The sequence below is a fragment of the Marmota monax genome, unplaced genomic scaffold (genome assembly GCF_021218885.2).
Source record: "Marmota monax isolate L192 unplaced genomic scaffold, Marmota_monax_Labrador192_F-V1.1 WCK01_AAM20220418_F8-fsc00144, whole genome shotgun sequence".
Lineage (NCBI taxonomy): Eukaryota > Metazoa > Chordata > Mammalia > Rodentia > Sciuridae > Marmota > Marmota monax.
In genome coordinates, this window is record NW_026694618.1 from 4,439,978 (window position 1) to 4,456,034 (window position 16,057).

A 16,057-nucleotide genomic window follows, 5' to 3' on the forward strand; every position below is an offset into this window, starting at 1 on the left:
TAGCATGTAATTCACTCACAAAGTGTTGATGGGAAAATCAACCACAGACTGACCAAAGCAAACTCAGCTCTACTTGTTTAAATCTACCAGCAAATGGAAGCATGAAAACATAAAAAAGTCCCTGAGTACTTCAGGGCAAAAGCGCTTTGAGGCGGATGCACTTTCAAAGATTAATCTACTTTTCCAGCTACTCTTATATGCCCATAAGAGTGTAGAAAATCAATACTGCAAGAAATCCAGGACCATAACATGTCTCCTGCAGATCATGTCAGCATAAATGCAGAATGCCACTTTAGGATTTGGGAATTGGGTATTTGTCCCATCAGCATAACCTTTATATTTCTGTTAGAAAGCAAATATCTATCTGAAAAGCTTGCCTGCAAATCCCCTAGACTGGCCCAGCACACAGCATTCTGTACATGAATGGATAACTCCATGGTATGGGACAGCATTCAGAACAGATTTCTCAACCAGTCCTAAAAGGCTTAAACCTGTCTGATACTACATGTATTTTTTTTTATTCAAAACTTTTTTTTTAATTTAGCTACAGTGAGTTTCAACCATCTGTCTCTCTGTGTGAAAATAGGATGTAGGCTTGTATATATTAGCTTTTAAAGAAAACCAATTTTGGCAGAAAGAATTTTAAAGTGGAAGAAGAATTATATCTCAATTTTCAAGACCACATTAAGCAGCAACAAAGGAAGTAGCTATTTTACATGATCAATTCTATCATCTTTTTTCTTTGTTAGGCTGCTGCTCCTATTCCACACTATTTCTTGAATGCAAGGTCAATCACTGCGAAAGGTCTAATCCTTGCAATTAGACCTTTCCCATCAAGTCACAGCTTTGCAAAACAGCAGAATGGAGACATAAAAGCAACTTATCTGATTTGAGTAACAACATTAGAGGCAGTGAAAGGTGATGACAGTAGGGTACTCTCCAAGAATTTGGAAATAACTGAAATACAGCACGATCATTTTTTTCAGAGTTGCACTGGATCTTATCCTGAAAGACAGGGTGTGTCTCAAGTTGAAGTACTTGAAGGACAATGCCAAATGTCATGGAAAACCACAACAGAGCTAGGACTGATCAAATGTAATGAAAAACTCCACGTAATTAATAAATAAAAACTGTGCAATTAAAGGAGGAGTCTTGAATGGTAGGAGAATGGACATGAATTTTTCAGGTTTTCTCCAGTGTGTTCAGGGAACAGGGTACTCTGGCGAACCGTTGTCATCTATTTTCTGCATCTGTTAGGAGAGTCACCACAAGGCCCAGCCTGATGACTGTTTCCTGTGCTCTGGTCCCATGTGCATCCAACCACTAAAATTCCCCAATCTGGATTAAGACAACTGCAGTTTTTCAGTAAATCAAGCCAAAAATATTGGTGTCATCCCTGATTTCTCTGTCAAACCCTAAATCCAACCCATTAGTAAATTATTTGAGCTCTCCTTTCCAGTCCTTTTCAAAAACTGTTTTGTATCACATCTTATGCTATCACTCAGTCTAAGCTACCATCAGCTTTCACCCATATTATTGCAGAATTCCCCAAAAAGGTCTCATATTTATCCTTCAGCCTTCTATGCAGCCCATTCTCTACACAGCTGCTACAATGATTCGTTGAAACACAAATCAAATCATGTCACTTCTTGACATACAGCTTTATAGTGGTTCCTATATCAATAAAAAGTCAAAGTCTTTATAATGGATTCCATGGTCCTATGCAATTCAACCTCTCCAACATGGATATTTTCTTAGTTTCATCTCCAAACATGCTGGCCTGCTTGCTGCTCCTCATAAACTTCAGTACACCTTTCGAGGTTGCATCTACTATTCCTTCTGCTATTACCCATTTTCCCCTAAGTATCTGAATGATTTTCTTCTTCAAGACATAATTCAAACTTTATCTCACTGAGGCCTTACTTAAAAGAGAAAACTACTCCCTAACTGCCCCTGCGTTCCCAAGTTTTTTTCATTGCCTTATTTTTCTTCATTATGCATACTGCAACCTAACGATTACATATTTTTCATTGTTCGTCCCTCCTCTTAGAACTTAAGCTCTAATGAAGGCAGAGATTTTGTCCATAATACATTCTCTGATGTACTGTCAGTCCTAAGGATAGTGACAGGTGCAGAGTAGATCTTCAATAAATATTTGTCACATGAACAAATTTGGCTTCCATAATGTACCTGAGTGAGCTCTTCCCTCTCTTCCCAGCCATACCCTTTGTAAAAGGATCAGAGCTCTACTGGCTTCAGAATTCCCCTAGATCTGTTCCCCCACCCTCCCTCTCAACTCTTTGGCTTCAATCCAGTGTTCTTGCTTGCCATATTATTACCACACCTATTATATTTCCCTTTTCTGCCCTTTTGAATTTATTACATAATGAGACCATCTGCTTGGTTTTCCCATGCCCATGCCACATCTAGACTTAGCCTTGGAATCACCCTTAATGATTTTAGGTGAATGTCCCAACCAAGCCCAGCTCAGACCAGACACCAAATGCCTAGCAATCTGAATTCTCAAACAAGTGCATATTGACTGATGCAAGAACACTGTGATCCAACAGAAGCCAGGTTTCTCCTGGCAAGTTAGAAGGTGGCATATTACATCTGTAGCATCATATATAATATATACCTATATTGAGTTGTGTATTTATTCATCACTGAGTTGCTGGAGAATTTGGACTACTTAAGACTAATCTAATATACCCACTCTCAGAATGAAGATTCAGATCTTAATCCCACCTATCCGTATAGTTAATTAAATGCTGGCCCTGACCTTTTCTGTCTCCATGGCTACAATATGACAACTCACTACAGATGAAGATGTTGATGCCCAACCAATGTAGCCTGGTCATATTCTCAGTACATAAGCATGCACCCACACACATGTACATATAGTCACCTAATGTCAATTTCTTTCACGGATCAGAGCACTCTTCTTTCCACAGCTCCAGTCCCTGTTGCACAGTAACTTTCTGCAGGAAGGGAGTGAGAATTGAGAAGGAGGGCAGGATGATTTGTTCTTATGTAAGGAAAGAAGAAAAAATACCTCAGTGTCTGAGCAAGGTCTCCCATGCCTTTTAAACCAGGGAGATTCACATTGCTTTACAAAGCAATAAATAAAAACTTTTATTCACCCCCCCACAAAAAATAAATCAATCAAACTTTTTAATTTGCTAAGAGACAGGAAGACTGAATAATTGTTGACTCCAGGATGCTAAATGTATCTGTATGTTAATTCAGTTGAATGGATACTTACCAAGCCTTTACAAAGTGCTGTTCTAGATACTGTGGGACTCACAAAAAGGATCAAGATAGAGTCTGTCTCAAAAAGCTTGTAATAGGAAAGGATCTGAAAATACTTGCAACTTTTCAAAGGAGAATGGAATAAGTGCATGCCAAAACATAAAGCCCAAAGATCGTGTGCAGGAACTGCAGGGCAGAACAAGCTTCTTAAAGGAGCAGTTGCAAGAGCCAGACACTGATGTGTGGGTAGGATATGAACCAGGAAAGCATGTCTTAAGGAAGGAAAGCAGTGTAAATGAAATGACAGGAACAGGGGGAAGCAGCCTGTGTTTGGGGAAAAGCACAAGTCAGTGGTCTGTGGCATATGGTTGACTGGGGTCAGAGCAGTGGAAGAACAATGGGGGAGAAAGTGGAAAGAGGGTATTTAGTGCTGTACTTTCAGGCTATAACTGAGTAAAGGCAATTGTTTCTGGCCTTTGGTCTCACCTCACTGCAAAAGAAAATTATTTATTTTCAAAACATGTAAGGGATTTAGAAAAAAACAAGCATTTCTATGTTAAGACTATCCCAATCTACACAAATGTGTTAATCAATGCAAAGAACTAGAATTCACACTTCACTTAACATATCACACCTTTCCTGTATAGAGTGAAGACGAGAGAAATTAAGCCTGAAAACAGATATCTTAGCATGTATAATATATTATTCACATAATATAAGCAGGGTGAGAACTTATCCCTCAAGTAATCTCTTGCTTTTCTGTTTTTCATGGTATTTGGGGGTTTCTGGCATATGCCTTTGAAATGATGCCTTCACCTAGCCTCTGTTTTGGAGATGGCAGATCAGATCCCAAACATCATCAGGATATGTTAAGAGACTACTGAATTAGCAAATAAATTAATGAATTAATGAACCCTCACCTGCATGGTGGTGTGGCCAGTTAAGAATGAAATGAGCCATGACATTTCTTGTTTGCTTTTAGTGGTTGTTACAAGTTACTCAACTTTCTTCAATGATATCTGCTACTTCCAACCACACCATTAAATGCCATGCATCAGGAATTTAATGACTGTCAATTGAGCGACTACTACAACCTGAATGGGTCCCAGGGAAAGGAAGTAGAATAATACATCATTACATTTATCTTTCCAGGTCCGCACCTACCCCTTGTTTATGCTACACCCAAGTGAAAAGAGTGAGATAAGGCTCTGTCTAGTCCACTGAATCATAGGTTCTCAAATTTGGAGAAAAATAATATAGAAATTACCAAATACTACCCTGACCTCTCATCAGTGAGTCTCTTCAAGATGATCCTCACTGGATAGGACACACTTGGTCTCCTCCGGTCATGGAGAATTCACAACGCAACAGCTGTCCAGTGTTTGAACAGCTTGAGTCAATCAATGGTTCTCTATTACGTTGATATGAATTCAATGCTTCTCACTAGAAGTTTGGGCCACATTTGATAGGTGTCCTCACATCTCATTTCCAAAGATGGAGTCTTTGTACTTAGACCTTCACCTTCTTACAGCCCATAGGCTCAGAACAGGATCCCCTCAGTTCCTCCTACTTTATATATAAGGAGTGGTGGAGGGGGAGCCAAAGAAGAGCTTGAGGACACAGAATATGCACATCTACCAAAGGAACCACCCAGCTCTCCATCCATAGTACCCAGACTCTGACTGTCATACTTTTGCCTGTGACACTGACTCCAAGCACATGACCTTCTAACTTTCTGGAATCAAACATGCTGATGTCTCCAGGGTTCAGCCACGAAGAATTTGTACTACATTAGATTTGAACTTAACATGGCTTTGGAGTGATGAGGATGGGTTTAAGAGAACAAGGAAATGTGCCTTCAACAGACCAGAATACAAGATCAGAATAGAAACCAGCTTGAAACTCCAGAGCTCTCTAGAATAAGGTTGCTTCCTGGGCCAGGAAAAATGCTGACTTGAATTCTCACCGGAAAAAGTTATTTACTGTGAACCAGGCACAACCCACCTGGGTAAACAGAAAGGCTCCACTTGATCCTGACTCAGGAAGACCAGCTTTCCAGAGTGGCAAGGTTGGCCAAACCCATGCTCATTTTGGGTCTTGACACCTAACAGGTCATTTCCTTCATTTCAGGAAGTCAAGCTTTTATATTAAATGTATCAAAATGATCCAAGAGAAAAAAAATAGAAGCAAAAAAAATTAAGGGGATTTTATTCTTTCAGACTTTGTCACAATACTAAGAGGTGGATGTTCTTTTTATCAGACCTGTTTTACAAACAAAGAATGTAAGAGAGGCAAAGTAACACATATCTAGTAAGTGAAGTCATGCTTCTCTAGTACCTTTCAATCATAATTACTTTATATTTTTTTTCCTGGGATCAAATTAAGTCTAAGAAAAGGGAGGAAGATGAAGACTAAAACATCAATAAAAGTGGGTATTTCCTAGATAACACTGATGTTTGATCAGCATGAAAATTCAAGGTGATTATTCACTTAATTCTTAATCACTTTCCTTCTTTGATTCCCCATTGTACTTTGTTAAACCTCTATCAGGCATTTATCACATTTTACCATAAGTGATCACCATTTGATATGTGATACACCTGACAGCATATGACCATGTTATTGATATTAAACTTTTCTATTTTTCTCCGATTAGATAACAGTTCTTAAGATCTTCAACTTGTTCACTTCCATGTGCCCACCAAACACCCACATGGCTGGCACTCCATAAGTACTAAATGAATATTTTTTATTACAATTGAAAAACTACCGAAGAAGCTAATTTTCACCCCTACACATATTTTTTAAATTCATTGTTAGTAAAAAAAAAATAGTCTAGATTTAGAAGCTCTGTTTTCCAGGGACCTATTATTGCTCATGATGCTAAAATCATGCAAATGCATTTTAGATTCTAAATGAGCATCCTTTCGTGTGCTATAAGAGTTGAATGGTCTTGTGACGATCGATCAGGTTGTATCCTTAGGGATGCTTCTTAGAGGCCATGGATAACAACAGAAAATGGCACATCTCATGTAAATCCCTCCTTTTCAGTCATTTGTATTAGTCACAAAAATTCCAGTTTCCTCCCATAGGACTATTCTGAAGGACTTCTTTGAAGTTAGGCAAGGACGGAACACTGTCTTTGGCCTATGACTTGTGGGCAGGGTTTGTCCTGTGTCACCTCTGGAATGGGTTTAATATCCAGTATGCAATTTGCTATAGAGATCGGGGACGTGCTGTTCAAGATGAAGCCTCTCAGCATGGGTCTTAGTGAACAGGGTAAGCAGAGCCCCTGTGGGCCCACACTGGCCATGTAAAATGAGCGAGAAAAGTCTTTTGTTGGGCCACTGGGCTGAGGTTTGGGAGTTATTTCTGCATCGTGACCCAGCCTAACCTATTCAATAGAGCCCCCACCACAGCCCCATGGCCTAAATTCACCCCAGTGAGCCAGGATTCCCGTTACTTTCACCTTCCTCAAGTTAATGCTGGCAACTGCTAAGTACTCTTCTTTCACCATCCCCAGACAGACATGGCTGTGGAACGTCCTGTGAGGAGAGTGTAAAGAAGAAAGAGACAACTGCCAACATGAACCACATGGTCACCTCAACACATGCCCCAGTTAAAGCAACTTCCACTCTCCATTTGCCACCAGAGAGTGGAAGAACCCTCGCTATGTGCTGACCTAATCTACCTGCCTGGCATTTGGGAAGGTAATCATGGTGTGGAGGTGAAGTTTCCAATGCTCTGACCCATCCTCAAAGTAAGGTTTTCCTCAAGTAACCAAGAAACTGCCTTGTAACCTGACTTTTCTATTTTCTTTAAATAAAATCTATAATGTGTTGGCCTTCAAATTTTAGACATTTCCATATTTTAACCTTTAAAAACAAGGGACCCTTGCCTGGCACTGTGACCCAGCAGCTCAAGGGGCTGAGGCAGGAGGATCACCAGTTCAAAGCCATCCTCAGTAACAACGGGAGGCTCTAAGCAACTCAGTGAGACCTTGTTTCTAAATAAAATACAAAACAGGACTAGGGATGTGGCTCAGTGTTTGACCTGAGTTCAATCTCTAGTACCAAAAAAAAAAAAAAAAAAAAGGTGGTGGGTGGGGAATCCTTGAGGAAAATGAGTATAGTTTCCACCTTTAAATCATATGGTATGAGATATGGGATTTCACCATTGCTTGATACGCCAATTACTTTTCAGCAGTATTTGATAAATATTAAAAAAAAAAAAACTTAAAAGAGGAAGCAAGAAAATCTGTAAGCATTCAAAACCCCAAACCTGGCCCTTACACTGTCCTGGGGTGGTCCATATTTGCATTGGGAGATTTAGTTTGGCACTTTAACTTATGTAAATAAATTCTACTTTTCCTCTGAGCCTGAAGGCATTCAAACAGGGAGGATCCTCTTTCTCAATCAGCTGTAACCTATACCTTCCACAAGTGAACAAAGTCACACTTTTAAAGGAATCAGGCAGAGAAGTTTTCCTGTTATTCTTCTTCCACAAAATACACTCCAATTCCCACAACCCCTTGCTATTTTGATACTAATGGGGCGGATGGTGAAATAAGAGAGGCACCGTCATTTTAAATGAGGACACCGTGTCAAAACACACATTCCCCACAGGGCCTTCTGCCCTTTCAGTCATCCAAACCCAACAACTCCTGACATTCCACAAGTGGGTTCTGGGACAGAATTTCAGGCCATTCTCTAGACTCAGGCTCATTTTAACATTCAACAACATGATAAACACTTAAAAGCTTCCATATGGCACACTATAGGATCTAAAATTGTACTCTAAAGGAGAGGACTTCATTCCAATTCAATTAGTAAAATCTTCATCTTGTCCAACAAAAAAAAAAAAATGGGCTCTATTTCAGGTCTGAGCAGACAATCCAGCAGGCATTCCTCTTACAGCAGAAGACTGTAGGCAAAGGACAAATGCATGTCCTCATTAACTCATTAGAGCTATTTAAAATATGCTTATTACTGGTAGCTTCTCTCCGGACAGAATAAAATATAAATCTGATAATGAATCAAAATTTCCCCTGCTCCCATCTGAAAGGAACCCAAATACTGGACGGCTCAGCAGACTGTCAGATCAAAGCCAGATCAAAAGAATTAGCCTGAGGGGTTTGCAGAACAAAACACAAGACTCAAACCTTCCTGCCTGTCATTTCTAGAACAAAAAGTTCCCAAGACTCCTCTTGCCCCAGCAGAAGTGTTCCACATGATCCTGATGCAGGAAGGCAAGGCTTTCAAAAATCTAGGCATTACCAAGCCCACATTCACACTGGGGCCAGACACACAATGGGCGCTATGCTTCAGGAAGTGACTGTTTTTACTAAACACATGAAAATGGTCCAAGGGGAAGGGATTCAGTCTTATAAAAAAAAAGAAAATTAAGTGGGATTTATTTGGCTAATATTTCAGGTCAAACTAAAGCTTGTTGAGTATATACTGTGCGCAGGACTCTGTGCTGGAAGATAAAAGGATGTTTCAGGAAATCTAGAGTCTAAAAGGGAGGGAGGAATGTATATAAGTAAGTATAAACAAAGAGTCTGTTTTTGTTTTTTTCAAAAAGCAAACCTTTATTTCCAAGGAGTTTTATTTATTTTGAAGATCATGCCCATTTCAGAGAAGAGAAGGCTTGTGCATGAAAATTGCTATTGGATAATAGAAAACATCATCTTTCATGCATTGAGTATGTTTCATGAATTGGAACCTGTACACTCATGTCTATAATCCTCATGATGCTTATCATAAGTGGGCATTATTATCCCCATTTTACAGACAGATGAGCTGAGGCTCTCATAAGGCAATGTGTAGGAGATCCCACCACTTCTTCCCACTACTTTATGCTGCCTCTTACATGGTGTGCTCTTGTTATCTGGTAAAAGATCAAACAAATGGACAAATTGCACAGGAAGATTTCAATGAGAAAACCCAAGAAAGAGGGCATCTCAACCTTGGTGTCATTGATGTTTGGAGCCAGGTAGATCACTGCTGTAGGATCTGTCCTGTGCACTACAGGATGTTCAGCCACAGCCCTGACCTCTCCCTCGTAGATGATAGTAGCAGCCCCTCTGCCCAACTGTGATAAGCAAAAACGTCTCCAGGCTTTGCCAAATGTCCCCAGGATCTTTGCCAAATGATCCTGGCTGACAACCACTAATCTAAAAACATCCTAGAATGGCCCATGTCTTACTGAAAATCATTAAATAGAGGAAAGAGCTGTCCACACAGTCACCTAGGAAATGACACCAACTGCTCTACGCAGTTCCTTTCCACCCACCCATCTTTAACTGGAGCCACAGAGACACAGGCAGTACCTGACTGCTAGTACCTATTCCACACTAACCCCCACACAAGGCACCTGGGCCAGTCAAATGTGCAGTCTTCAAACTGGCATTTGCACACCACTCGCCCCACAAAGTCTTTCTAAAGAATGTGCAGGAATGACAAGAGCAAATGACATTCATTTCTAGATCTGCAGCTTCTATGTCTGCATGCTTTCCTAAAACTGATCTACAGAGAATGTACCATACAGTCATTTAGAGGTGACATTCCTACTCCATCCACTTTCACAAAAGCCCTTATTTTGTATTATTGTAAAAAGAAAACGAAAACAAAGGAAAATGAAAGGAAATCCCAAATCTTAATGATGTTTTACTACAGATAGAAATATTTCCCTTTGTTACAGATTTTCATGTTTTACATTGAAGTTAGTGTCATATTTAGATATTATTTGATTCAATGAATAATATTGTTTTGTTTGTACATGCCAAAGTTTACAATATTCTATAGATCACATTCATGTGATTATTTAAATTTATGATGACAAACATTAGCTATCAACCTAAAACACAGGGTAAGGAGGGAGTGGCAGAATTTTAAAAAATTCTTTAAGGGTCATAGAAGAGAAACAAATGCTGAAAGTAGCTGAATTAAATCACGATGAAGCTCACTAGCAACTGTTGCCAGGCAGATCTGTGAATCAAGTACTGTTGTCCTCTACAGTGTCAGAGGCCCACTGCCTCAATTAAGAAGAATGCCCTCAACTCCAACACAAGTTTCTCCTCTGTGCACTTTGCCATCCTGATGGCATTAGCCATTCGGTGCCCTGAGATGAACCACAGGTTGTTCTTTAAGCAAGAGTACAGGACAGTGTAAAGATGTTAGGGCTAAACTAATATTTCAAAGCAGAAAAAACTGCTTGAGAGGATTTCAGGATTGATGTGAACTAAAAACAAGGCATAGGGTCAGTTAGTAAGCAGAGGACCTCTCAGGATTTAGTACCAAGCCTAAATTAGTACTAGAAGATGACACAGTCACTCTATCAGGTAAGCCCCAGAAGACCCGGCAGCCTGCAAGTAAATCCCTCTTTGCAATGAATTAAGTTTTGACTTAGAGTTACCCTGGCCAGATAGTCTTTGGGCTGTTAGATGAGGGCTGCTACATATTTGGTATTCAGCAAGACGCCTGGCAACATGTGAGAGCCACGTGAGTGGGACTTCACCTCACATCAAGGAAACCAGGGCTTGCTTATCCTCTGCCACACAGAGAAATGTGTAATTTTCTTGTTCGTTTTGATAACACTTAGGCTTTTCCTATCAGCATGTGAGTATGTTCTTGAGGGACTCACAGTGCTGCTACAATAAAAAGCTACACTAAACAGTACTTTTTTTGGCAACCCACATAGATAGAGAAACAATAGATGGGGTGGGAAGAGAATAAACAGACCTTGGAATCAGACTGATCTGCATTTGAAATCCAGCTCTTCCACCAACTGGCCTCATGTGGCCTTGGCCAAGAGGCTGAAATCCTTCCAAGCATCTCCTTGTTTATCAGAAAGAAAAATGTCTATTTTTACAGGAATATTGGGATGATCTGACGAACTAAATATCTGTAGTAAAGCTCTAGTTATGCACAGGGTAAATAAATGCCCCATGAATAGAAGCAGGGCTGGGGCTGCCCGCCACTCCTAGAGGCCTAATTTGGTTGCAGCATATGTTACTGTACACTATTCCTGTCGCCCAGGCTGCCTATGAAAGGCCAGAAATGTCTTAATGGCCAAGAACTTTTTTTTTCCTTAGGCACAATATTTTGCCTTTTCTTCAATATATTTCATCAGAGCGACCTCTTCTCCTCTCCCCTTTCCAAACCAGTGCTTATAAACCAATGGTTATAAATCTCTTTTTAGTTGTAATACCCTATATTTACCCTAAAAAAACCTGCATTTATGCACAAATGCTTAATTTTGCATTAACTTTAATGGGCTAAATGACAACCATCATGAAACCATCCATGTGCCTTCTCTCTAGAGTGTATGGCCTTTAAGAAAGATGGTCCAAACAAAATTAGGGATCCTAGGAACCTTGAGGTTGCTCCAGATTAGCACTTGGGCAGTGGCAGTTATGTAAAATGAAAGCTTCGCCCTGAAGTTCTGGTGCCAGGTCTCCTGCACCAAGGAAGCAAAGGCCATGAAAAATCCCCAGTCAAGAGGGATGACTATCATATGGCCCTAGGCAAGAGTTTATACGTTCCAAAGAAGAAAAGCAAGAGTTGAATTAATCTTATTTTTTTTTTATAAAAAAGGTCAACCCTAGCATTTCATTGTCTCAGAAAAGTTCCCCAAAGAACATGTTTTCACATTTTCTAGAGGATATAGAAGCCACAATTGTTTCTCATAAAAGGGACCGCTGATTGAGGGAGAAACCATCTACAGTACATTTAAAATCCACAAAGTATTATGGGCAATTAGCTAATTTCACTAATGAGGCAAAACTCAATGCAATATTTGATTTCAAAGGGACAATAGGTTAACAAGATTCACCTTGTCATCTGTAGTAACCAATCAGCTGGCAAAAAAGCGGGGACGCTGGCTACACATGTAGCTTCAAGGAAATTTTTCTCACTATGAAACTGGGCAACCAATTTGAAAGAAACAATCCTGCCCTCCCTTTTTTGTTTCTCATAGGGGACAGGAGTTGAAATAAATGGGTTCTACTTAGAGCCACCAGACAGAACTGATTTGAATCTTACCTCTGCCATTTGTTAACTATGCCACTTAACTCTCTCTCTTTTTTTTTTTTTTTTTGGTAATGAGAATTGAACCCTGAGGCTTTTTACCACTGAGCTAAATCCCCAATCCTTTTTATTTTATTTTTTGAGACAGGGTTTCCTTAAGTTGCTTAGGCCCTGCTAAATTGCTGAGGCTGGCCTTGAACTTCAATCCTCCCACTTAAACATCCCCAGGCTGGGATTACAGGCATGTGCCACAGTGCCTGGTCCACTTAACTCTCAACTCAGTTTCACTCTGTATAAAATATGAATAATGTCTACTTAACAGCATTAATATAAGAACTGAAACAAGATAAGTTAAGAAAATAATCTGGTATTTAACAATTAAGCAGTGGAATTATTTTATAGTATGGAAGAGTACTTTAAAGTTCAGGCCTGGAGTCAGGGCTCTTAGATTCAAATCCAGGCTCTACAACTTGGTAGCCGAACAAGCTTCAGAAAGTTACTTAACTTTTTTTTTTGTACCAGGGGTTGAACTCAGGGGCACTGAGTCACATTCCTAGCCCTATTTTGTATTTTATTTAGAGACAGGATCTCACTGAGTTGCTTAGCACCTCACCATTGCTGAGCTGGCTTTGAACTTTCAATCCTCCTGCCTCAGCCTCCAGAGCCACTGGGATTACAGGCAGGCACCACTGTGCCCCGCATACTTGACATTTTTGTGCCATGATTTTTCTCCTCTGTAAAATAGAATTATCAACCATATTTGCCTTATAAGATCCTTGTGGGAATTAAATAAATTAAAACATGTGAAAGAATTTAAACTGAAATGCCTGATAAAGTGTCACTACATTTTAGCTGTTGTTAATCAATCTTTGTTTTATTTGGTAGAACCAAGTGAAGGGAGAACAAAAGAGAGAATATACTTATGTTTGCAATGTATGTGTGTGTGACTTTTCCATTTGAGGCTAGGTTCCACTACAGAAAGAAACTGGGGAGAAGGAAAATCCCACTAAGGGGAGCAGAGTGAACCCTGAGTGCATGGTCTATGCTGGGAGAGGGGACTGGGTTTAAAGACCTGGTATGCCCTTGACATTTTTGGCCTACACAGCTTTCTGAGTATAAACTGAGTCTAGGAGCCCCAGAAATTGCTTGACTCAGCACTGGAGTCAAGGAAATACTCATTTATTAAATGTAAACTTAGGAAGGGGTATTTTGGAAAGAACTGCTGGTAAAATTTTTCATAGTGACCCCTCTTAGATATAGAGCATGATGACAGAAATTCTGAGTGACTTCCTTTTGCCATCTCAGAAGATGATCAGAAACTGGGGATCACAGATTAATAGTATAAGAACTCTGTCCCTTTTTCCTGTGGCTTGAATTTCTTTTTTTCTGACCATGTCCCGAACAGTAATTAGACCTAATGATGTAAACATTTTTTTTAAGAGAGAGAGAGAGAGAGAGAGAGAGAGAGAGAGAGAATTTTTTAATATTTATTTTTTAGTTTTCGGCGGACACAACATCTTTGTTTGTATGTGGTGCTGAGGATTGAACCCAGGCCACACGCATGCCAGGCGAGCTAGCTACCGCTTGAGCCACATCCCCAGCCCAATGATGTAAACCTTTAATGGCCAAGCAATCTTGAATATATTTCCAGCAGAAAAGGAGGAGGAAGAGTAGGAGTAGGGACAGGCTATAGGCTATCCTTCTCCTCTTCAAGGGGTGCATGGGAGGATACAACCAAGAGTAGAGGGAGCAGGTGTATCTATGCATGAAGCCTAAGGCAAGGAAGAGATGCTAGGGACAGTCTATGCCAAAAATAGGGCCTAAAGCTGGGACAGGTTGGAAAAATCCTCTCTGGACCTCTACATTATTGTAGAAACATCCCAGGGATTCTTAAAGGAATGGCTCCTAAGGCACTGGCTCCCCAGATCCTAAGAAACCTGGAGAGCTGGTTCCATTGAAGAGAATATGGTTACTTAAAGCTAGCAGTATCAGATTTCATTTCTTTGAGAATCATGATGGGAACTGAGTCTAAACCCTTTGTCCACCCCAAACCTTTCAAAGCAAACTTGGCATTGTAAATAATCAGAGGGAGTATTACTCAAATTCTCACTGGTGCCCTCAGGATGCAATCTGATCTGTATGTTCCCATTTCAAATTTAGAACACTGATCAACATGCTTCTCTATGATTTCCCCATTTCACCAAAGTTAAGTGCAGTGACAGTCACACGTAACTGTGCTAACAGTAGCAAGGATGTCCACTGAAGTTACCTGTCCCTCGCTCTTAGCTATGTCTTCTGCTAGTCTGGAATGTTTGGAAGCAATTTTTTCACAATTATGAACTGCAGTAAATCTACAGTGCACACTTTAAAGGCATTCCAGGCAAGAAAATGGCTGGCTACTTACTGCCCCTTACTTAGGTGTGTAGAGACCAGAATAACAAATATATTCCCTCTTCTTCCTTTTTGTTGAATCTCTGACTTCCTAAGAAATTTCTTGTCCTGGTCCTGGTCCTCTGTTCAACCTTATTAGCCAAGGTACAAGTCATGAGACTCCTGCACACTCAGTTCCCATCAGGGCTGCCAGGATCACTGCCCTTAGGATGACGACGCACAGATTTATAAGGCCAGAGCGATTCCGAGTAGGAGTGGGGGAAGGAGAGCCAAGCAGCCGGGAAGGTGTTTACCAAAATACATACTCCAGTCACACTTTTTTTTTGCAGCAGAGAGAAATTGGCATTTTCTTGTGTGAGTGTTTAATTAAAGCCCTGCTGAAAGTGCATTCGCTCCCTGCGACTTGGCGGGTAGGCAGGGAAGAGCTTTGCAGACAGCTTGAAAATGTAATCAAACAGCATCCTTACCCTTCCCTCTATAGCTCCCCCTCCCCCAGGGGCCGTCAGCTGGTGGCCCACTGGGGTGCAGATAGCACAGATGCTTGCCTTCCGCTCCCCCAGGAGAAGACTGAGGCGGGGCGCACTGAGATGCCCCTCCCAGTTTACAAGGTGGGCGACAAGGTGATGACTCCATGACCCTGCCTCCTCCGCCCGCGTCTCTGGGCTCCTCTGGGGGAACTGCAGCAGGGACTTCCGCTGGGGGGGGCTCCAGTAGCATTTGGGCGCAGCAGAGTACGCAGAAGCCTGAGGAGGGGGCCGAGGCAAGGTCCAGCGGTGCCAGCAGCGGTGGCTGCTACTGCCCCACTCTCAGTGCCCAAGGCACCCGGGCTCGAAGGTTTGGGGAGGGGCGCGGAGGCTGCGGCGCTGAGACCCGACCTCGGCTGGGGCTTTACCTGGATGCGCTCTGCAGCGGCGGCGCTGGGCTCCGGAGCGCGGAGGCGGCTCCCGGGCTGCGGCGGCGCGGGCGGACCGTAGGGCGGCGGGCCCGGCGCGGGCAGGATGTGCTGTCTCACGCTGCGCCGGCCGCTCAGCTCGCGCTCCTCCGGGAGCGATCACTTCCTCTCTCTCCCGAGCCTGACACTGACAGCTCCCGAGCACCCAGTCTGCGGGGCTCGCCCCGCCCCCGGCCCACGCCCTCCACGCCCCGCTCCCCTCCCGCGGGAGTGCCCTCCCTCTCCTCCTGCACCCGCTCCGGCACTGAGCGGTGCATCCCCAGCCCAGAGGCTGGTGGCAAGGAGGGGACCTGGGGGGGTCTATCCCTCTGCCTTGGGCAGGACTCACACCTGAGTTGCTGCAAAGAGTGTTTGGCAGCTCCAGCCGAAATGCCACCATTGAACAACTTTCACTGCCAGACAGCTAAACTTTAAGGTCATTTAAAAAAAGAAA

General features: G+C 41.8%; 1 protein-coding gene across 5 annotated transcripts in view; it reads right to left on the minus strand.

Moving 5' to 3' along the window:
• The window catches only part of Dync1i1 (dynein cytoplasmic 1 intermediate chain 1), a 296,210-nt gene extending 280,516 nt beyond the window's left edge, over positions 1–15,694 (minus strand). For 3 of the 5 annotated variants that reach the window (XM_058572177.1, XM_058572178.1, XM_058572176.1), the window contains exon 1: positions 15,565–15,694. The gene's annotated coding sequence lies outside the window, so the exon portion shown is untranslated. The remainder of the gene's footprint in view (positions 1–15,564) is intronic. The other 2 variants (XM_046422593.2, XM_046422592.2) reach the window with 1 other exon arrangement.
• Positions 15,695–16,057: the final 363 nt, after the last annotated feature.